Raw genomic sequence first — 24,880 nt, forward strand, 5'->3', positions numbered from 1 at the left:
TTAATCATGTGAATAAAGTCTTTTTTACATGATTAAAGAAGTCAGTAGCTAAATCAGGATGGTAAAGTGGATGATAATGATTGAAACTCTTGCAAAATTGTCCTTGTTTGATGAGAGGAATGAGCAGGAGCATTGTTGGAGGTGGAGACTTCCTAACAAAGCTTGACTGGGTATTTATTTTTCTGCTAAAATTTTAGCTTTTTCAACACATTCTAATTATAAGCAGATAATATCATTCTTTAGCCCTCTAGAAAGTCAACCAGCAAAATGCCTTGAGTATCTTCAAAAAATTGTTGCCCTGACCTTTGCTCTTGTCCAGCCTGGCACACTCACCTCTTGATCGTCATTGCTTTGATTGAACTCTACCTTCAGAATTCATATGAGTAAAGCTATGTTTCATCACCTGTTACAATTCTTTGAAGAAAGACTTCAGGCTCTTGATGCCACTTGTTTGAAATTTCCCTGGAAAACTCTGCTCTTATCTGCAGCTGATCTAGCCACCATGGCCTTGGCAGCCATCAAATGGAAAGTTTGCTCAACTTTGCAGTCAGGATTGTGTAAGTTGAATCAGTTGAGATGTCTATGGTGCTGACTATTGTTTGTGCTGTTAATCATCAGTCTGCTTTAAACAGGACACAAATTAGATTCATTTTTTTCCTCCCGAATTGATGTGGATGATCTGTCACTACAGGCTTCATCTTTAACATCATCTCATCCCTTCTTAAAATGAGTTATCCATTTGTAAACTGCTGACTTTTCTGGAGCATTGTACCCATAAAACTTTTGTAAAGCATCAATGATTTTGCCATTTTTACATCCAAGCTTCACCATAAATTTGATGTTTGCCCTTGCTTCAGTTTTAGCAGAATTAATGTTGCTCTGATAGGGGCTCTTTTCATAGTGTTGTCTTATCTCCCTTAGTGCCTCAAACTCGATCCTCTTCAGATATGCTATAATACATTAGTAAGGGTTTATTTTGATGCAAAAAAAAATGAAATCCATGCCTAGCAATTTCATAATATGCATTTTCAATGAACTTTGTGAAGACATCTCATATACATAATCAAGCTAATGGTCTAATGAAATTTATGTTATGAAAATATCAAATATCCATTTTGGCTCTTCTCCATAATATTTTGCTGGAAAGTAAAAGTGGAATAAGTCACTAAATCTTTTGGATTTGCAAAGGTAAAAACTGTGAAGAGTTGGCCAATTGGAAAGAAATAAATTCTTGTCTTTTGCTGTTTTTATTTCTAGTTTATGTACATTATCATTCTAGGATACATAATTATGCAAAGACCATAAAGGTGTGTCATATTCCTTGGCCAAGGACAAGACACTTTAATGGCAATTTTTATATTTATTCTTCCTAATCTTGTAAGAATGTCAAAGCTAAGAAAAAGTGTTACCGTACTTCACTCTGACCACTCGCTTGAGCTTAATTTCTCTGTTACATATGAACTCTTGAAGCACTTTATCTAACTAAATGAAGATAATACAGCAAAACAGGAGAAAGCATGATCAACCAGTAGCTATAAGAAGGTGACAGAGATTCAGAGAGGGCTGAGATTGCTGAAACTAAATGGTATGATGCACTAATGGAGGATGAAGTAAAATGAGGGAAAACATGTGGTTGGCTTCTAGCCTTAACTCCAGTTCACCTCTAATGGGGCTCAAAATCTGCTGAAGACTTTGGACTCCCTTACCCCTAGTTTCAATAATGCATCCGGCCCTACTGCTGATTCACCTCCCCAGCTCTCTCCGCCTCACTGCTGAGCCTACTGGACATTCATCTGCAGTCTCAGCTCTGTCTCAGCTTCTGAGATTCATCTTATTTAGGTAATTTGGCATTAATTCATCCCAGTACAGTGGTTCTCAATGTTAGCTGAATAATAGAGACTTCTAAGTAAGCCCCACACCCAACTTATACCCTAGACCAATTAAATCTGAATCTGGGGTGGGAATCTGAACTCACGGTTGTCAGAGCTCCCCACGTAATTCCAATTTGCATCCAAGATTGGGAAACACAGGGGCTAGCTCCTGATTCTGATCACAATTTTTATCCTGATGATAAATTTTTACACTAGCAAATGGGTTTCTGAAAATTTCTAAAGACTAATTGTACCCGTTTGTACTCTAGTTGCAGTAACTAGTTGTATGCCTTACCCTGTGGGCTAGAGTTCCTACTTCAATATTCTGCCCAGGAACTCAGCTCTTCTAAGATGAGGTTCTTTTTCCCTCTCCTCTCCTCCCCTCACCTCCATTCCCCTCCCCTCCATGCCCCTTTCCTCCTGTCTCCTGTCTCTTCCCTCCCCCCTCCCCTCCCCTTCTCTCTTCTCTCCTCTAGTTAGCACCATCAAACCTGGACTCCAACCTGATTGCCTGTCAACACTACTGCTAGGATGCAATGGCACAATCTCGGCTCACTGCAGCTTCCACTTCCCGTCTTCAAGTGATTCTCCTGCCTCAGCCTCCCAAGTAGCTGGAATTACAGGTGCCTGCCACCACAACCAGCTAATTTTTTGTATTTTTTAGTAAAGATAGGCTTTTGCCATGTTGGTCAGGCTGGTCTCAAACTCCTGACCTCAAGTGATCCACCTGCCTTGGCCTACCAAAGTGCTGGAATTATGACGTGAGCCACTGTGCCCTGCCCAGAAAAAATATATATATTTTTATTACTAGAAGTAATACTTATGTATTGTTTAACAAAATACTTAATACGCCACTTAAGATGAGATCTGAAGCTGGGTCAATCCTACTCGAAACCAAGAAGGGGAGAGAGAGAGAGAGAGAGAGGTAAACTGTTCTACATTGCGGGAAAGAAGAAATTTTGTAAATGAAAGTGAATGAGCCACAAAGAAGGAGAGGGAGAAATAAACCAGAGTGACATGTGCAGCAAAAACATTACATAGACTGAAATATCCCACAGGGCACAGTAAGTGAAGACTTTGAACAACAGAGATACATAATATATGTGATGTTTGCTTTGAATTTATTTATACTACAGACCATATTATGTACATAATTTTCATAAACTAGTATAAACTTGTATGGGTATATATTCAGGGACAGTTTAAGAATTCAAACAATATAAGAGTATAAAATAAAAAGTAAAATTCCCATTTTCAGCCAAACTCCAATGGAAATCACTCCTAACAGATTCTTGGTTACCCTCCAAATATTTTCTGTGCATATGTAAAAATATATATGGATAGCATTTATTTTTAAAATAATTAATTCTACATAGGTTCAAACAGTGGTTTTTAAAAAGATCTACCATTTAAATTAAGACAACATGATGATCTGATAATTTTAATGCTTTTTATATTTATCCAATGCTTGGTAAGGACTTGGAGCCCAACCTTGCTTGTCACTGTCCTTGGATGATGAGTTGAGGTTTGATAGCTACATTTTCTTCCTACAAAATGTGATGTGAAGTTCTATTGGAAAGCTGGGTTTTTGACATTCTGTTCCAAAATCATACCTACGTGAGACATCTTCAAAGCATGGTAGGTACAGCAGGTGTGACCAGAAGGCCCAGAAGAGAACAAAGGTATTTTTAAATTGGTTTACCCCCATATTGGGTAGTTTGAAACTATACCCCTTATCCCCCAAATCTTTCAAATTTTGTTCTCAATTCCTCTATGTGTTTAATCACAAAACACTTTGCCAGGCTGAGACTTCTTTTGCCTTCAGATTCTGACTTTTAATCTGTATAAAATTATATAGTGCCCCCCTTAACTGAGTTGAAGCATAGATGGCCTGCAAAAACTTTATTTCTAACAAATGAAGAAGAAAATCTTCTCTTGAAAATTTTATAGTCAATCACCTAGTAAAACAGATTGGGGTACCTGAGATTTTTCTCAAGAGAGTTACTAAGTAGCTCTTTTCCTTGTCCAAGGAAATAAGTCTATGATGATGTCCAATGCTGAGTGGAACCAAGACTTTGGTGTGGGAGAAGTTACATTGTTCTTTGTCCAGAACTTTATAGTGGATACTGTTTCTGTGTGTGGCATTAAAGTTAGTTTTTTCTCAGTAGTAACATCCTGGTGAGATGAAAGACAAAAAGATAATGTAATATTGGCAAGTTATATAAGAACTGCTTAGAACAGAAAGATTTTTGTCCCTTTCTACTCTACTTGCAGTGACCATGAAACTCAAGAACATGTCCCCATCTTCCCAAAGAAAGCATCTTCCAAAAGTAAGTTGGAGTTGGAGAGCAAAGTGGTAGAGGAGACATAGGGTATACTCAGTTCATAGTTATCAATCATCTATATTATGAAAAGAGACTTTATGGTCAGTGAAAACTGCAGTATTTAAATGAAAATTGTTGTCATATGTTTCCCTAAGTAGAAGCAGAATAATATCCACCATTTATTCAGCACCAACTATGTGCCAGGCACTGTGCTATGTGCTTTAGATACACAATTTTCTCTAAAACTGCAAACAACCCTACAAAGCAAATGTTATTGTCTTCTTTTTAAAGATAAGAAAATTGAAGCTGAGAGAGGTTAATCAATTTGCTCACAATCACTGGGGATAAATGGTGGAACTGGAATTCAAATTTAGGTTTCTGGAATTCAAAAAGCATGTGCTATAGTCCTTATCATGTCAACAAGGTATGGCTCGAAGACTACAAAAAAATTAAAAAGTATTACAACCCAAACAAACATATTCATAGGTGTTCTAATTCCATCTTTCAACCCAATTAGGCAGCAAGAATAAGAGAGAAGTTATAAACGGAAGGATTAAAAGACATAAGGAGAGCTAGGATAATAATAATTATTTCATACTAACGGAATTGGGGAGAGGTACATTAGCAATTCTCAGGCATACCTCAGAAAAGATATGTAAGGCACTAGTACAGCAGCCATCTCTGTGTTTTAAAAAAAGTAGAACAGAATGCTGAGCATGAATCTCTTTTTGTGTTCCCAAGTGACAGCGTTTTATGCATTGTTGCTTTCTTGAGGATACAGAACAGAAAAGTACAGAATTTATCCTCTTGTCTTTGCATTTGCATTTTTCAGAATTATGTGAGCGCATCTAGATGCAGACAGAATAAAGTCTAAGAATGCCTGCACTGAAAATCCTCTGGGAAACAATAAATAGTATTAAGAGTAAATCTACACAATGTATCCTAGACAAACACACCAAAAGAGTACACACTTTTGGCAGATTTGTGCACCTTTATTCACCTACATACAGAGAAAGACACAAAACTGCTCATTTATCCTCAAACTTTTCTTTGAATTAGGAAATCCTTTACAGTAAGGAAAACTAAAGCACAATAGTTATAAAATATTGAGTTTCATGTTAGATTCCATACTGTTTTTGTGTTTAGCTGTTTTGTATTTGGGTTTTGCTTTGTTTTAAAAGATTATCTTATCATCTCTTTTTTAAAAAATGACATTTGAATGTTGAGATTACTATGCTTAAATATCTCCAGATATCTGAATGAAAAATTAAGCATGTACATAGTTATTTGGCTATAATTACTCAGAAGTCATTCTAAAATGATGTATTCATTTAAGCCATTTATTTTATATCTATTATATGCAGCCAACAAAGGACAATAGGAGACAGAAAGGATAATAAGATTGTATGCCTTCCGTAAAGAAGCTTAGCATCAATAAACATAGCAAACATGAATATGTGTGTGTGTGTGTATATATATATATATATATGTGTGTGTGTGTGTGTGTGTGTATGTGTGTGTGTGTGTGTGTGTGTATATATATATATATATATATATATAATTGTTTTAGTACTTATAGAAACTATAGCAAAAAACGGGAAAGAAAATTACAAGCAGCCGGGAGATCAAGAGTAGCTTGATGAAAAAGTAGCAGTTGAGTTGGGTCTAGAAAGGTGGAAATTATTTGATATAGGCAAGAAGGGGAATAAAAAAAGCAGCATTCAGAAGCATAAAATAGTAGAGTGATGAAGTTGGGAAAATTTAAAGCAGATTTGGGATATGGCATACATTCTACTTAAATTTTAGTCCAATATGTGTTGAAAATATTCTCAGAAAAGCAAAGTTGGGTCCAAATTTGAAGGCTTGCAAAAATTTGAAGGCTTGCAAAAATTTGAAGGCTTGCAAGGGCTTACTACATAGACAATTATGAGGAATACAAAGAGTAGAGGTGGGGCTTTTTCTTGTTGTTGTGGAAGGAATGCAATGATTTCCATCTTTAGACACTAAGGGCACTGTGTCATGTAGGCTCAACTTTACCAGTGTATAAGAAAATATAATTTACCAGGACCTGAGTCATATTTGGTAGACAGGAAAATAAAACAAAATAGAAATGCCATAACAGCTATGCAGTAGCAAGGGCCCAGCTGAGATTGATAGCATGAGAGAATATGGGAGCCGACAGTACCATTTTGTCACTATATTCAACAAAGTTGGAACACAGAAATAAGCAATGTGGTTATCATTAATTAAAAGCACATCAGAAAGTCAAGACTACAAAGAACTTTAGGATGCCACAAAAAAATATCGAAGAGACATATCAAGAAGCCTGGCCTGGTTAAGAACGCAAGTGAATGCACAGAGTCATTTAACACAAGTCACATGAATGGCTCAGAGAATAGTGGGGAGTCTGTGACTTGGGGATCATAAAAAGGAAGAACAGAAGCAGTAGGCATGAGGGAAGAGAAAAAAGTGAGGAAGACCTTAAGATAAAATATTGGCCACAGAACATTATTTCAAAATATGTGTATTCCAATAGTGAGGATAAAAACACGTTTTTATTTATAGCGGAAAAAGCAGAAGAAAAACTCAGAGAAGATTGAAGGGCTTTTGCAAAGCAAAATGCAGCAAATCACAGAGGATAAGAAGGAGAAGTTGTAGGATACAGCAGGAAAGAGCTTTAGTGGAATAAGTACAGGTACCATAAGAGAAAAAGGAGGTACTAAGGAAAAAAAGTTAAAAGTTCCAAACAGGGAACTGCTATATGGGTGAATTTTTTTTTTTTTTAATTAAAAGTTTGGAGACTTTATTAGTCCTGGTAGATGAACTGAAATCCTATAACAAAAGACCATAAACTGGTGGCTTAAACAAAAGCAAGGTATTATCTCATTGGTCTAGAGCCTATATGTCTAAGAGATCAACGTGTTGGCCAGGTTGGTTCCTTCTAAAAACCCTGAAGGAAAAGCTGACATCTCTTGCCTAGCTTCTGGTGGTCTATTGACAATCTTTGATATTATTTGTCCTGTAAAAGCATGACCCCATATCTGCCTCTGGCTTCATTTTCACCTGGTGTTCTCCGTGTGTGTGTGTGTGTGTGTGTGTGTGTGTGTGTGTGTGTGTTTACATTTCTCCATTTTATAAGGACATGAGTCATATTAGAGCTTCACTCTACTCCAGCATGACATCATCTAAACTAGTTACATCTGCAAGGACCTTTATCCAAACAAGGTCATATTTTGAGTACTAGGGTTAGTACTACAACATACAAAACTTGAGAGAATACATTTCAATCTGTAACAGGGGACTTAGCATAACATTGGTGGATTTGGAGCTGCAAGATTTGGTCTCCCTAAGGACTGTCTGGTTTTGATATCACCTTACAGTTTCAAACACTGGGAAGAAGTAGGTAAAGGTGAACTACTGCATGTTTGGCCTCACACAAAGCCTTTTTGCATTTTTCTGGATGCTTAGATATTCATACATTCACAAATACAACCTGTGTGCATATAACTGTCTGCTAAAATGATTGTATACAAGTCATTCAAGTGTGAAGTGTAGAGGTGGAAATAATGCATAGGAAGGCAAATTTGTAATATGATAATCCACAAGATAAGCATTACCATTCCATGCTGAATTCCTGAGATGTTCTCTCTGCAAGTCTGAAAGAGGAGTTCAGCCTTAGGCCATAAGACAATCAATAAAAGGTTTATGAACTGTAATTAAAACATGTCAAGATCTAGAAGTTATTGAAGACAAATGATCCTTCCTTGAAGATGTTTCCCAAAGATAGAATATGTGACAGTCCTAGGAGACAAGAAATTAGTTCTAGAAAAGTCTTAGCCTAATAATCTTTCAAGAAAAATTGAAAATGCCAAGGTTTTTAACAATCCAGAAAAATACTCATCTTTTATGCCTTTGATTTTCCAAAGAATTCCTCAAAAGTAAGTACTAAAAATTTAATGTTAAAAATACTTGCCCTATAGAATTCACAAAATAATAACAAAAAGATGATAGATAAAACTCCCTTGTGGGAAAGGGAGCAGCTTCAACAGACTTAAATGTTCCTGCCTGCCAGCTCTGAAGAGAGGAGTGGATCTCCCAGCACAGCACTGGAGCTCTGCTAAGGGACAGACTGCCTCCTCGAGTGGGTCCCTTACCCCATGCCTCCTGACTGGGAGACACCTCCCAACAAAAGTTGACAGACACCTCATACAGGAGAGCTCTGGCTGGCATTTGGTGGGTGCCCCTATGGGACAAAGCTTTCAGGGGAAGAAATAGGCAACAATCTTTGCTATTCTGCAGCCTCTGATGGTGTTACCCAGGCAAACAGGGTCTGGAGTGGACCTCCAGCAAAGCAGACCTCTAAGGTCTGACTGTTAGAAGAAAAACTAACAAACAGAAAAGAATACCATCAACATCAACAAAAAGGATGTCCACACAGAAACTCCATCTGAAGGTCACCTACATCAAAGATGAAAGGTAGAAAAATCCAAGAAGATGAGGAAAAACCAGCAGAAAAAGTCTGAAAATTCTGAAAACAAGAATGCCTCTTCTCCAAAGGATCACAACTCCTTGCCAGCAAGGGAAAAAAATCAAGATGAAGAATGAGTTTCATTAATTGACGGAAGTAGGCTTCAGAAGGTGGGTAACAACAAACTCCTCTGAGCAAAAAAAAAAAAAAAAAAAAAAAGCATATTCTAACCCAATGCAAAAAAAAAAGCTAAGAACTTTGAAAAGGGGTTAGATGAAATGCCAACTAGAACATCCAGTTCAAAGGACATAAATTACCTGATGGAGCTGAAAAACATAGCATAAGAACTCTGTGAAGCATACACAAGTATCAATAGCCAAATCAATCTAGCAGAAGAAAGGATATCAGAGATTGAGATCAACTTAATGAAATAAAGCATGAAGACAAGATTCAAGCAAAAAGAATGAAAAGGAATGAAAAAAGCCTCCAAGAAATATAAGACTATGTAAAAAGACCAAACCTACGTTTGACTGGTGTACCTGAAAGTGATGGGCAGAATGGAACCAAGTTGGAAAATACTCTTTAGGATATTATCCAGGAGAATCTCCCCAAGCTAGCAAGGCAGACCAACATTCAAATCCAGGAAATACAGAGAACACCACAAAGATACTCCTCGATAAGAGCAACCCCAAGACACATAATCATTAGATTCACCAAGGTTGAAATGAAGAAAAAAATTTTGAGGGCAGTCAGAGAGAAGGGTCAGGTTACCCACAAGGGGAAGCCCACCAGATTAACAGCTGATCTCTCTGCAGAAATCCTATAAGCCAGAAGAGAGTGGGGGCCAATATTCATCATTTTTATAGAAAAGAATTTTCAACCCAGAATTTCATATCCAGCCAAACTAAGCTTCATAAGTGAAGGATGAATAAAATCCTTTACAGACAAGCAAATACTGAGATTTTATCACCACTAGGCTGTGTTACAAGAGGCTACTGAATGAAGCACTAAATATAGAAATGAAAACTGGTACCAGCCACTGCAAAAACATACAAAATGGTAAAGATTATCAACAGTATGAAGACACTGTATCAACTAACAGGCAAAATAACAAGTTAGTATCATAATGACATTTGAACCATAATGAAAGGATCAAATTCACATATAACAATATTAACCTTAAGTGTAAATGGGCTAAATGCCCCAATTAAAAGACACAGACTGGCAAATTGGATAGTCAAGACCCATTGGTGCATTATATTCAGGAGACTCATCTCACATGCAGAGACACACATAGGCTCAAAATAAAGGGATGGAGGAAGATTTATCAAGCAAATGGAAAGCCAAAAAAAGCAAGAGTTGCAATCCTAGTCTCTGATAAAACAGACCTTAAACCAACAAAGATCAAAAAAGACAAAGAAGGGCATTACATAATGGTGATGGGATCAATGCAACAAGAAGAGCTAACTATTCTAAATATATACACACCAAATATAGGAGCACTCAGATTCATAAAGCAAGTTCTTAATGACCTACAAAGAGACATCGATTCCCACATAATAATATTGGGAAACTTTAACACCCCACTGTCAATATTAGACCGATTAACGAGACAGAAAGTTAACAAGGATATTCAGTACTTGAACTCAGCTCTGGACCTAGCAGACCTAATAGATATCTACAGAACTCTCCACCCCAAATCAACAGAATATACATTCTTCTGAGCACCACATCACACTTATTCTAAAATTGATCACATGATTGGAAGTAAAACACTTTTCAGCAAATCCAAAAGAACAGAAATCAAAACAGTCTCTCAGACCACAGTGCAATTACAGTAGAATTTGGGATTAAGAAACTCACTCAAAACTGCACAACTACATGGAAACTAAACAACCAAATAGATTGACCTCTAGTCAGACTAATGAAGAAAAGAGAAAAGAATCAAATAGACACAGTAAAAAATGATAAAGAGGATATCACCACTGATCCCACAGAAATATAAACTAACATCAGAGAATACTATAAACACCTCTATGCAAATAAACTAGAAAATGTAAAAGAAATGGATAAATTCCTGGACACATACACCTTCCAAAGACTAAACTAGGAAGAAGTCGAATCCCTAAATAGACCAATAACAAGTTCTGACATTGCGGCAATAATTAATAGCCTACCAACCAAAAAATGCCCAGGACCAGATGGACTCACAGTCAACTTCTACCAGAGGTACAAAGAGGAGCTGGTACCACTGCTTCTGAAACTACTCCAAATAATACAAAAAGCTGAACCTCTCCCTATCTCATTTTATGAGGCCAGCATCATCCTGATACCAAAACCTGGCAGACACACAACAAAAAAAGAAAATTTCAGGTCAATATCCCTGATGAATATCAATGCAAAAATCCTCAATAAAATATTGGCAAACCAATACTAGCAGCACATCAAAAAGCTTATCTACCACGATCAAATCGGTTTCATCCCTGGGATGCAAGGCTGGTTCAACATACATATATCAATAAATGTAATCCATTACATTACAGAACCAAAGACAAAAACCACATGATTATCATGATTATCTCAGTAGATTCAGAAAAGGCCTTTGATAAAATTCAACACTCCTTCATGCTAAAAACTTTGAATAAACTAGGTATTGATGGAACATATCTCAAAATAATAAGAGCTATTTATGACAAACCTACAGCCAATATTATACAGAATTGGCAAAAGCTGGAAGCATTCACTTTGAAAACCAACACAAGACAAGGGTGCCTTCTCTCACCACTCCTATTCAACATAGTATTAGAAGTTCTGGCCAGGGCAATCAGGCAAGAGAAAGAAATAAAGAGTATTCAAATAGAAGGCGAGGAAGTCAAATTGTCTCTGTTTGCAGATGACATGATTGTATATTTAGAAAACCTCATCGTCTCAGCCCAAAATCTCCTTAAGCTGATAAGTAACTTCAGCAACCTCAGCAAGTCCCAGGATACAAAATCAACATGCAAAAATCACAAGCATTCCTATACACCAATAACAGACAAACAGAGAGCCAAATCATGAGTGAACTCCCATTCACAACTGCTACAAAGCGAATAAAATATCTAGGATTACAACTTACAAGGCACGTGAATGACCTCTTCAAGGAGAACTACAAATCACAGCTCAAGGAAATAAGAGAGGACATAAACAAATGAAAAAACTTTACATGCTCATGGATAGAAAGAATAAATATCGTGAAAAAGGCCACACTGCCCAAAGTAATTTACACATTCAATGCTATCCTCATCAAACTACCATTGACTTTCTTCTCAGAATTTGCAAAAACTACTTTAAATTTCATATGGAACCAAAAAACAGTTCGAATAGCCACGACAATCCTAAGCAAAAAGAACAAAGATGGAAGATTCAAGCTACCTGACTTCAAACTATATACAAAGCTACAGTAACCAAAACAGCATGGTACTGATACCAAAACAGATATACAGACCAATGAAACAGAATAGAGGCTTCAGAAATAACACTACATATTACGACCATCTCATTTTTGACAAACCTGACAAAAACTGTAGAAAGGATTCCCTATTTCATAAATGGTGTTAGGAAAACTGGCTAGCTATATGCAGAAAGCTGAAACTGGACCCCTTTCTTATACCTTATACAAAAATTAACTCAATATGTATTAAAGAGTTAAATGTAAGACCTAAAACCATAAAAACACTAGAAGAAAAGCTAGACAATACCATTCAGGACATAGGCGTGGGCAAAGACTTCATGATTAAAACACCAAAAGCAATGGCAATGAAAGCCAAAATTCACACACACACATACACACACACACACACACACACACACACACACACACACACCTTTGTTTTCTCTCCAGTGAAATTTGGAAACTTAGAAAAACATGTTTCTGCATCACAGAAACATGTTTTTGTTATAAACTTTTTTTTTATAAAGTTTGTTATAAACGTTTCTATGCAAGATGAAAACCACTTTCCCCTGGTTTATCCCTGAGGAGAAAAGCAAACATTTAAGGGACATATCTGCTATAGGGTAAGCAGTCTAAATGCTACCTGACTTCAGGTAGCATGGAGGCATACAGGACCTTTGTAATTCAAGCCATACCAACCTATGGTGATGATGGTGGGAGTGAGGAGTAGGGAAAGAGAATGATCTAATAAGTAAAATAAAACAGTAGTAACCAAAGATCTATAACAATATTTGCATTCAAACAATGAACAAGTTAGTTGAAATTATAGATGAGTCATATTTGACAAGGCATTTGTAAGATTCTCTATGACAGCTTAAAATATCATTTGTAATGTATACTCCATTTAACTGTCAAAAGATTTAGGGCAGCTTACAATAAAAGGAGATCATAAGTAAACAGGTAATTAAATATGAAAATAGAGATCACAACCATGAAATGGAAAGATATTTGTAGGATAGTGGTTTAAAAATAAGATAATTACTAAAAATTGAGCACTAAATTTGATTCTGAGTGTCCTCATAGACAATGCAAAAATGGAAACTTAATGGTTGTTTAGCCCTTCTTGATTAAAAATCTCATGTCAATTATATTAGGGGAAGAAAATCATCTTTTTTTCTCATCCTAAGTTCCATGAGAAATTTTCTACATGCCTTCTTATACAAATGGGAGATTAGATAATAACATAACGAACTCTTTCAAAGTGGTTCTGAAAATGTAAAAATGTTTTTCATTAACTATTTTTTATTTCACCCTGGTATAAATTGGATATTAAAGCATAATTCATTGAAAGTATTTCTCAGTGTAGCTAAATTAATGCAGTCCAAATATTTACTCTGGAGTCCTCCAAGTAACTGCAAGGGACAGAACTAATAGACCATAGAAAACTGTCATTCAAACTGCTTTAAGCCAGGGAAAACTGTTCCAGATTACTGAGAAACTAGACATGTAAAACATAAAAGTACAGCTGCTCTGACTGAAGATGGCATGGGGAAGTCTGAGACACTGCCTTTCAGTTCCCCTGTTTACTCCTCCACCCCTGTCTCTGGTCAACTCCAGGGATCTAGTAGACCTCAGACCGGAATATAGATGCACTGTGTATTACAAAAGAGAAACTCACATTCATGGGTACATATAATAAGGGAGCAGGGCATTCCCCTCAAAGTTATTACTAATAGGCTGCCAAACAAAAGTATGTTTCTGAAGAGTGCCCCACATAAAACAAAATAAATCAGTATCAAAGCAGTTTCCATATGAGTGCTCAAGAGTTTAAGACACAGTTTTTAAAAATAAAATATACAGGCTTTTCCCTTAGATTATAAGACATTGGTAATTATTGCTAAAAAAAACTGGAGGATTCAGAGACCACAAAAATTAAAATGATAAAAAAAAACCTATTTCTCAAAGAAAACAATAACATTTTATTATATTTTCTTTTTTGTATGCACCCATATGTACTCTGAAAAAGAGATTAGGATGAATATACTTCCTGGAAACCTGTTATTTTTACATATCATAAATATTTTCCAATTTATTAAGTATTCTTCCAAACTATCATTTTTCATGTCCTCATGAATATTGTACAGTTGAAACAATCTTGCCAATATCCAACATCTGGCCACATAGTTTATCTGTACAGTTTCTGTATCACCAACTGTGCTACAATGAACGTTCTAGGAGATACATCTTTGCTTTCTTTCATAACAACTTTGTAGAAACTCGTTTTTGAATTAAACAGCAAGCCACGTTTAAGTATTTTGATGCCATAATCGGTTTGCCCTCAAAACAGAACAAAAAAAGAAAGTCATGGAAATGTACAATTACAGCAGGTTTGCCTCCTTAGACAGCAAATTCTTAAATGGAAGTAAATGTACTAGATGTTTACTAAAGAGAGCTTTTAGAATCAACTTCTGTGGAAGGAAGGACTGAGCAGAAGCAGCAAGCCAGCAACAAAAGCTCAACAGTAACTCTCAGCTGACTCCATGGGGAGCTCTGAAAGTCTGACAGTTCTTCAGAATTGTCCTGAATTGGGCTGAAATGACTAGGGATTTATACATCCCCATTTCTTCCACTGAGGCAATCTCTGAATCCCTGCAGATAAGACAGTTCTAGCAGCTAGCTCAACAAGTGCTCCACTGAACGAGGACATGGGTCACACATCACAATGTCCCCCACAGTAATATCCCCAGCACTGTATAAGCGGGTCTGGTTCCCCTCACTTTGACATCTTTTGGTATCATTAACTATTTCATTCCCATCACTGGAAAGGTCAATAAGGGTGTCTTGTTGGTTGGCAATTTGGTGCTTTTGTAAATAAGTTGTTTATTCTCGACTTTTGCCCATTTTCCTATTACAGTGATTTGCTGGGTGGCTGGTAGAGGTTGATTTTTTGTTTTTAAAAAAGCTATTTACATGCTAAGAATATTAACCCTCTTGAAAACAATGAAAATATACTTACTCAGCTTATATTTATATCCAAAGTTATTACAATATTTGATGGCAGAAACTTACAGTATTATTGAAAAAAAATTCATGCATTGGAATTTTCTTTGTGGGAAATGATCATTTCTTATTTTTTGTCCCTTATGTATTACTGTCTTTGTGTATTTCTTATAGATTTATATGGTGATAAAAATATCTTTTGTTAAAAATATTAATATCTTGTTCTATTTGTAGTAATTATTTTCTTATGTTAATGTTTGTCTTGTGATTTTTTGTTATATCCTTTTTATCATTTATAAAGTTTCAGTTATTAATAAACTATCATCTATCCAACTTGTATTTATTAATTTGTTCTTGGCCAGTTGCCTTTAAGCTTAGAAAGTTTACATAGCCCAATCAGTAAATATTACAGAAATGTTTGCTTTTGGTGGTGGTGGTGGAGGGGTGATGGTAGTAGTAATTTGTGGTTTAACTGTTTTAGCTGCATTCAACTGATTGATTCCTCCTAAATTTTATCTTGTTTCTGCTATGAAGCATCACAATTCATTGTTTTCCCAATTGTCTCAAACCATATATTAAATAACAGAGAAATATTTCTAAAGAATAACAAAAAGTGTACCAGCATACAATATAATAAAATCATAGTGCTTAGTAACCACTGAAGGGTAATGAAAGAAATAGCATGAGATTTCATATCGTAAAGCAAAATTTTCCTATTTCATGTGCCTCAGAACATCAATCTTCTGAGCTAATTCCTAAATAAGGGTATTAGTTGAGTAAGTTTTGGTTACCTTACTATATCCCCCTCCCACATGAAAGAAGAATGGGGCACATTTGTATCAAAAACTTGAAAAAGGGCCAGGTGCAGTGGCTCATGCCTGTAATCCCAGCACTTGGGGAGGCCAAGGTGGGCGGATCACAAGGTCAACAGATCAAGACCATTCTGGCCAACATGGTGAAACCCCGTCTCTACTAAAATACAAAAAAATTAGCTGGGTGCAGTGGCGCATGCCTGTAGTCCCAGCTACTTGGGAGGCTGAGGCAGGAGAATTGCTTGAATCCGGGAGGTGGAAGTTACAGTGAGCCAAGGTCGCGCCACTGCACTCCAGCCTCGCGCCTGGTGATGGAGTGAGACTCTGTCTCAAAAAAAAAAATAATAATAATTACCCTGAAAAGTCTTACTGCAATTTGTTTAACTATACTTAGTATTTTCCAAATCATTTTTTTAAATTGTACTTTAGGTTCTGGGGTACATGTGTAGATCATGCAGGATTGTTGCATAGGTACATATATGACAATGTGGTTTGCTGCCTCCATCCCTCCGTCACTTATATCTGGCATTTCTCCCATGTTATCCCTCCCCAACCTCCCCACGCCCTCCCTTTACAGAACCTGACCATGCTGGCTCCTTGATCTATGACTTCCGAGGCTCCAGAATTGTTTAACCCACCCAGTTTATGGCATGGCACTTTGTTACAGCAGTCATAAGTGACAAACACCGGAAACAAAGGCATTGGTGCAACATGGAACACACATGAGATCATAACGGTAATGTTTTCGAGATGTAGCCAGAACAGTGCTCCACCTTCTGTAACATGGTTTCAACATGGATTATTGTGTTAGGATTCCATTTCTATCTGCATCATGTTATACCAAATAAGTAGCTGTTTACATGCAAAATCATACATGATCTTATGATACAGTAACTATTTTTTAAAATCTTTGCAGTTTTAACTCCATAATATACAGGATTCAAAATAAATGCATATAATTCATGTCACTTAACATATAATACTGTATTAGTCCATTGCTATGAAGAAATACTGCAGTCTGAGTAACTTATAAAGGAAAGAGGTTTAATTGACTCACAGTTCTGCAGCGCTGGGGAGGCCTCAGGAAACTTACAAACACGGTGGAAGGGGAAGCAAACATGTCCTTCTTCACATGGTGGCAGACAAGAAAAGTGAAGAGCAAAGGGAGGAAAAAAGCCCATTATAAAACCATCAGATCTCATGAGAACTCACTATCATGAGAATAGCACGGGGGAACCACCCCCATGATCTAATCACCTCCCACAAGGTCCCTCCCCCAACACATGGGAATTACAATTCAGATGACAATTCAAGATGAGATTTGGGTGGGAATACAGAGTCAGACTATATCAAATGCTAATGTGTGTATTTCTATAACTGGAAAAAAATGCTTTACCCACTCAGAAAAAGAAACTTTTTTTTTAACTCCAGCTAACATCAATTACTCTGATTAAGAAAAATGAAACATAAGAAACAAATAGTGAAGTGAGATAATACGTAAAATTAATAATTCAAGGTGATTTTTCTTCCAGATACATTAGATAGGAACTTGTATTTACATATTTTTCCAGTTGCTATTTTCATCTTTCTTAAATTGATAGGGTGACCTATACTATCTCTGATAATAATACACTATGTCTTTAACGTATTCTAATATAAATATTTGAACTAGTAAAAATGTCACCAAAAGACCAGAATCTGTCTTATGAATAGCATGGCTTCAGATGAATTCATGTCTAAAAATAAACACACACAACAGAATTTGTTGGAACAAAAATTTATATACATTGTTCCACAAATATATCATACAGGAATCTAGAATGTTGACTATGCCTTCTTAATATAAATGAAGGCTCAGTGAGTAATTTCTAGGCAGCATTTTTTAGGTCAAACTGAAAATGGTATTAGCAGGAAGATGTTAGAAGCATTCAAGTTAAAAAGCATTCAAGTTTTTTTTTAAAAAAAAATGCGTATTTTGAATGGGGCATTATTCTCAGTGAATTAATTCTAATGTGCTTGCTTTGACTATATAATTATAATTTTTCTACTAGAACCTCAATATAATATTATCTGCTGTCACATGTCAGCAAATCTTAGTGGCTCTTCATTCAAAATATATATAGAATTTAACTATTGCTCACCCCTTCCTCCACTACCACCTTAGAAGAAGCCACAAAAATCTCTCTCTGACTTAGGATATTGTGATAGCATACTAAATGATTTCCCTGTTTGCAGTTTTGCCATCTCTACAGTATATTCTCCACATAGTAATACAAGTGTCTTTGGAAAATGTAAATTATATCACTCTTCTGCTCCAAACCCTCACTTAGAGTAAATACAAAGCCCTTACAACAGCCTACAGGATTGGTATCCCTCCCCACTCCACCCATATCACCTCCTGGGCTTCATTCCCCTACCACACTCTCCCTAGGTTCCTAGGTTTCAGCCTCATTGACTTCTTTGCTGTTCCTCTGACACACCAAGGACTTTTTCTCTAAAGGGCTTTGTCTTTGCATATAATGCTTTTTCTCCAGATATAGCTAAATCTTTATACTTCCTACATCTCTGTGCAAACCAAGGTTCAAATCTCAGCACCACCTGCCATCAGTTTTGTGGCTGCTATGGTTACCTATTCTTTCTTCTTCCTCAATCTCTTCTATAGAAATGGAAATAATACCACATATTCAGGCCTTTGCCCTCTTTGCTGGACAACCACTATCCTGAGATTTCTGCTTAGGTCTGCCTCATTTCATATAGAGTCTCTGCTTATAGCTTATACTGTCTTTTTAGCAGAAATCTTCCCTGATCACCCCATATAAAATAGCACACACCCTCCACCCCTCTCTTCTCCATCTCCCTTTAACCTGTTTTATTTTTTCACAGCACTTTTTACTACCTAATATATACTAATTTGTTCACATCTATCTTCCTCCACTAAAACAAAAGTTTCTTCTATTTTTAATTTTTCTTATTTTTTTTTAATAGACAAGGTCTCACTCTGTCACCCAGGCTGAAATGCAGTGGCTCAATCTTAGCTCACTGCAACCTTCAACTCCAGGACAAGCGATCCTCCCACCACCTCAGCCTCCTGAGAACTATAGGCACATACCACCATGCCCAGCTTTTTTTTTTTTCTTTTTCCTTTAGAGATGAAGTCTCATTGCACTGCCCAGGCAGGTCTCGAATTTGTGGCCTCAAGCAATCCTCCCACTTTAGTCTCCCCAAAAAGTTTCTTTTTGATTGATAGAGACTTGTGACTATTTTGTTCATTGCTATACTCCACCACCTAGAATTGTGGCAAATATCTGGCAAATACTCAGAGCTTATCAAAAAACGTATTTGTTGAATAAATTAAAGAAGAAATTAGTATGCATTTTACTTAATAATGTGAGTTCATTTTTGAAAGTTAATAAGAGAGAATATTACTTAAATATTACGTGGATTTCAATATAACCCAAGGCTTGCTTGTATCACACAATATATATCTGGAAAATAGTAGCCTTCAGTTCAGCATGATTTACACCATGTAGAACCACAAGTTAAGCTAGGGATGTAACAAAATAAACAATGATCTAGATAATTCAGGCCTTAAGAGTAATTACAGAGTACATCAAATTATACACTTTAATAATCTACAATAATGAAATTATCTAACAACCTTTTGAAATCTCTGCTCCCTGTGCATGTGTGAAGAGTTGGGGCATTAAATCCAAACTGAAGAATATCAGATCTGATCATCAAAGTGCAGATCCGAATTGCTGGCTCAAGGAACTCTGTTAGCAGAGTTCCCATGCTAATATCAGTTTAATTTACTCTAATAGTACACATTGTCTTCCATAAAAAAATCCCTAAGAGGTTGCATACCTATAGTAACAGATTCATTTTTATGAACTCTTTTGCATATTTAAAATGATCCTATGACATATGTTTGCAACAAAGAGCCAAATGAAATTTAATCATCTCCAATATTATTTGCAAATTTTTATGTTAGAGATTCTATTTTATAGTAGAAATATATCCTTCTTTGAGTTAGAAGATAAAATCTAGGACCTCTCTTTGGAGACTATTTCCTTGGCTAAAACAATATGTATTCCCTAGCTTCTTTTTCTAGAAGCTAATCTATAAAGCTCAAATTAAATAGTGTACAAAGGGCCAACTTTATTAGAATGTTAAAATAGATAACTTCAAAAATAGATTTTCTGGGGAAATGCTAAAGAATTCCCTTAATATTTAAAATAGACACCTTGTCAATTAGCCAAATCTATTACCTAGCACAAATTAAATTTTTGCACCTTGCTTTTTCTATCTATCTAAAATATTTATAATGCATTCCAAGATTCTGAAGAGGAGTAGCTTAGGATTGGGTATTTTACAAAAGACTTAATTTGTAAAGAAAATATAAGCAAAAACGATTTTTGTATTCATATAAAATGGAGCAGATGGTTACTAGTTGTAATTCTGTTATATTAATATATACACTATGTTTTCTAACTGCTATGTCTGTGTATAATGTTGGCTTTTACAATGTGAGTTCATCATCAAACAAATCACTTTCATGCTGAAGATGGTGTAGAGAAAATAAATCAAGTCCAAATCCAATAAAGCTTTATTTCATTCTTTCCCTCTAGGAATATCAGAATTCATTTAACTATCCATTTGTCCTAACGAAATTTTCTGCTGTACACACAATACAGGTAAGCCAAGCAGCATTCTCAATTTCATCTGCTTTCACAAACCAAGGAAACTACCAGAGCAAGGTGGTAGAAAGTACTGCAGACCCAGTTCCAGCCCTGGCTCCTCTGATGATTATGTGGCTCAATTCAGTTCCCTCACATGAAACACATAGGAGGTAAACCATAGGGTTTCAAACATCTCTTGTTGGTATATTTTCCGCCTTTTAAACAAATATCTCTTAAAGGGTCAGGAAGAAAGTTTGTTTCTTTAACAATGATTACAGCTCTCACATTTTTCTAAAGCCACAGAAGAGAATTTTAGAGCTAATGAGATCTAGTGAATTTATTTTCTTTTTATTGTACTTTAGGTTCTGGGATACATGTGTAGATCATTCAGGATTGTTGCATAGGTACATACATGGCAATGAGGTTTGTTGCCTCCATCCCCCCATCACCTATATCTGGTGTTTCTCCCCATGTTATCCCTCCCCAACCTCCCCAACCCCCACTGTCCCTCCCCTAGCCCCCCCACCCCACAACAGACCCTAGTGTGTGATGCTCCCTTCCCTGTGTCCATATGTTCTTATTGTTCAACACCCGCCTATGAGTGAGAACATGCGGTGTTTGATTTTTTGTTCTTGTGTCTCAATCTTCTTTGCTGAGAATGATATTTATACATGTTCCTACAAAGGACATGAACTCATCATTTTTATGGCTGCATAGTACTCCATGGTGTATATGTGCCACATTTTCTTTGTCCAGTCTATCATTGATGGGCATTTGGGTTGGTTCCAGGTCTTTGCTATTGTAAACAGTGCTGCAACGAACATACATGTGCATGTGTCTTTATAATAGAACAATTTATAATCCTTTGGGTATATACCCAGTAATGGGATTGCTGGATCAAATGGAATTTCTATTTCTAGGTCCTTGAGAAATCACTACACTGCCTTCCACAATGGTTGAACTGATTTACACTCCCACCAACAGTGTAAAAGTTTTCCTATTTCTCCACATCCTCTCCAACATCTGTTGTCTCCAGATTTTTAATGATCGCCATTCTAACTGGCGTGAGATGGTATCTCAATGTGGTTTTGATTTGCATTTCTCTAATGACCAGTGATGATGAGCATTTTTTTCATGTGTATGAAAGGAAAAGTATATGAGGCCAAGAAACAGAGATGATTGAAGTGGGAGATTTGATGCTGTTGATTACCCCTGCTTCTGGAACTTTTACCCAAGTTTTCTTTATAAAATTTAATCATGTCACCTCTGGTTAAAAGCTTTTGTTTCAACACTTGCTCACAAGTTGATTTGGACATCTTTAGATGGCACTACAGACAAAATCCACATAATTGAGCCCACGGAACCACAGCTGCTCCATTTCCTGTCACGCCTCTCTTTCCTTATACAGCTCAGCAGACAATATCCTTAAAAGGTTCTACATTTCTTTGCATACTGTTCCTTCCACTTCCAGTGTCCCTATTTTCTTTTTTTTCTTTAGTAAACTTATACCTGTAGGTCTGCCCTCTATTAAGGACTTAATGGCTATCTAGTTGTATATCTATCACAGCCTTCACTACACTGTTATGTAACTTCTCTATTAAAGACAACCTACTTACTCAAGTATTAATTTTGAGAAGCAGGAGAGGAGATTCTATCTCACTTATCTTTGTGTTGCCAGTATCTGGTACATAGTTAAGTGTTCCATAAATATTTGCTTTATGTGAAACTGTAGATAGGTTTGGACAATAAACAAGAACTGCTATGAGCCAGCTCCAGCCTCAGTTGCTGCCTGGTGCTATTATGTTACCTAAAAAGTTTGGAAACATCTCCAGGATACATAATATACCACTCCATAGTAAATCAAGTTTTGACGGTTTAAGGATAAAAAGATATTCCTTTAATAGCTTTATCAGTCAGAGAAAGATTAGCACATCCTTTACTACACATTTTTTAAAACTAGAGCAAAGAGTAGGTATAGGCAAAAACTTATTTATAAATACTTTTTCTTGTCCTCAATGGATGAAATGACTCTACAGAGCATGCTTAGTAATAAAAGCATGGAAAATTAGGGAGGTCAGTTTTTCTTAAAAAAAAAAAAATGCTTCAAGACATCCGTTGTCACCTACAAGCTTCTTTGAGCATCATCATTTGCTTCCCGGTGCTGAAATGAAAATGTAATGGGAAAGGATCTCTCCCCAAAGTCAAGGAACTCAACTCAAGTAAGGACAGATTTGTGATGAGAAAATGTAAGTCTGTGTGTTGAAATTTATTGACACAAACTGTTAATCATTACAGCAGTAGAAGTAGCGCCAAACTATTTTAAGGAAGAGTCTCAGAAAAGTTCTTGCCCTGAAATGGGTCTGCAAAATCAAAATGAATTCTTACTTCAGGGTCCTTGGTCACTTCCTATACAAAGACAGAATAATTATGTATATGATAAAAGGCAGCATTTTATGGTAATAATGGAATTGATTTAACCCACCAGAAATAGAAGCCAGCAAATATTTTCTTAGGAAAAAAGCTCCCTTCTGCACATGTACCCCAAAACTTAAAGTATAATAAAAAGCAAAGAAAAGAAGGCTCCGACATAAACTAAATGTGTTACAATGTACATAATACATGTTCTAGCTAATAACTTATGTTTACTGAGCACATACCACGTGCCAGGCCTAATTGCTTGTCATGTAATTATTCAATTAACCATTACTATCCCATGAGGGAGGAATTGTTATTTTCATGTTATAGTTGAGAAAACTGAGGCACAGAAAGCCTACATGATTTTTTACCTCACTCGGCTGGTTTGGATCAGAGCTGTGTTATCAATCTAAAGAGCCTGATTCCAACACTCACAATCGCCCCACCTATATTCATCCAACTAACAATATACAATCAGCCCTCATAACCATGAGTTCTACATTAGTGGATTCAACTGACAGAAAATCAAATACATTTTGGAAAAAGTTCCAGAAAGTTGCAAAAAAAAAAAAAAAAAAAAAAAACTTTGAATTTGCCGTGTGCTGGGTACCACATTGAATTCACATGAACGAAGTGATGTGTAGGCACTGTATTAGGTATTATAAGTAATCTAAGATTATTTAAAGAATAAAGAGGATGTGCATAGGTTATACATAAATACTACTCCATTTTATATCAGGGACTTGAGCATTCTTAGATTTTGGTATCATATCTTTGGGGCCTCTAGAACCAATCCTCTAAGAACACCAAAGGACAACTATAATGTTGAAGGCAATGACAGCCAGGCTGTTAACATTTAGCATGTTATAGGTGCAAGATAAATATTACATACTCAAAGTAGATTTTCCAAAACCAAAACTTTCTTTTTTTCTTTTTTATTTTTTTAAGAGACAGAGTCTTGCTCTGTTGTCCATGCTGGAGCTCACTAGTGTCATCATAGTTCTCTGTAGCCTTGAACTCTTGGTCTCAAGTGATCCTCCCCTCTCAACCTCCTGAGTAGCTAGGACCTCAGGCATGCACCACCACAGGTGGCTTTTTTTTTTTTTTTTTTTTTTTTTTTAAGATATGGCGGTCTTACTATATTGTCCAGGCTAGTTTCAGACTCCTAGCCTCAAGTGATCCTCCCACCTCAGCCTACCAAAGCTCTGGGATTACAGTTGTGAACCACTGCATCCAACCCTAGCACTTTCATTATCCTTCATCACTGAGGTTAATGAGACAACAGACATTGGCATGTGTAATATTTTCAGTAATCTGAAATAAATTACAATTGATTGAATACAATAAAGTGACAATTTAGTTTGGCTCTGTTTCCAGACTAAATTATGATGAAATCTACATATTAATCTATTTAATATATCCTGTATTAGAAATGATACAGTGGGCATGCAGTAATAAATCTGGTTAGTATTTCTGGACCCTATTTTTAAAAATAGAAAATTCAAGCTGACCCTTTTATCAAAGTAGACTGGAAGTCATATGTGATGGATTTTAGCTATTAGTTATGATTAGAGCTATTAGAATACTTCACAGAGAAAATTTTTCACATATCAAGACAATGATCCCACTTGATTTCTGTTGGTATCTTTTGATTTATCTGAAATCAATGCAGTAAGCTCTATTAATTATATTTTTGTGCCAAAATAATTAACTGCAGGATGTGTCTCATCTTCAGAAAGCCTGCCACCTACCTTGTTTTATCAATCTTACCACATCAATGATGGAGAAAGTAATTCTAAATATATCCAAAATATATTTCTATAGTTATATAGAAATAAATATTTTATAAATTTCTCTTTTTACCTTTAGATTTACGGT

General features: G+C 36.1%; 1 long non-coding RNA gene across 1 annotated transcript in view; it reads right to left on the reverse strand.

Annotated features, from left to right (window-relative positions):
* Nucleotides 1-2,335: 2,335 nt before the first annotated feature.
* Nucleotides 2,336-24,880, reverse strand: part of LOC141580057 (uncharacterized) — a 117,856-nt gene continuing 95,311 nt past the window's right edge. The window contains exon 3 of the long non-coding RNA XR_012512052.1: nt 2,336-17,034. This is a non-coding gene — a long non-coding RNA (uncharacterized LOC141580057). The remainder of the gene's footprint in view (nt 17,035-24,880) is intronic.

This window comes from Saimiri boliviensis, chromosome 10 (genome assembly GCF_048565385.1).
Source record: "Saimiri boliviensis isolate mSaiBol1 chromosome 10, mSaiBol1.pri, whole genome shotgun sequence".
In the NCBI taxonomy this organism is placed as follows: domain Eukaryota; kingdom Metazoa; phylum Chordata; class Mammalia; order Primates; family Cebidae; genus Saimiri; species Saimiri boliviensis.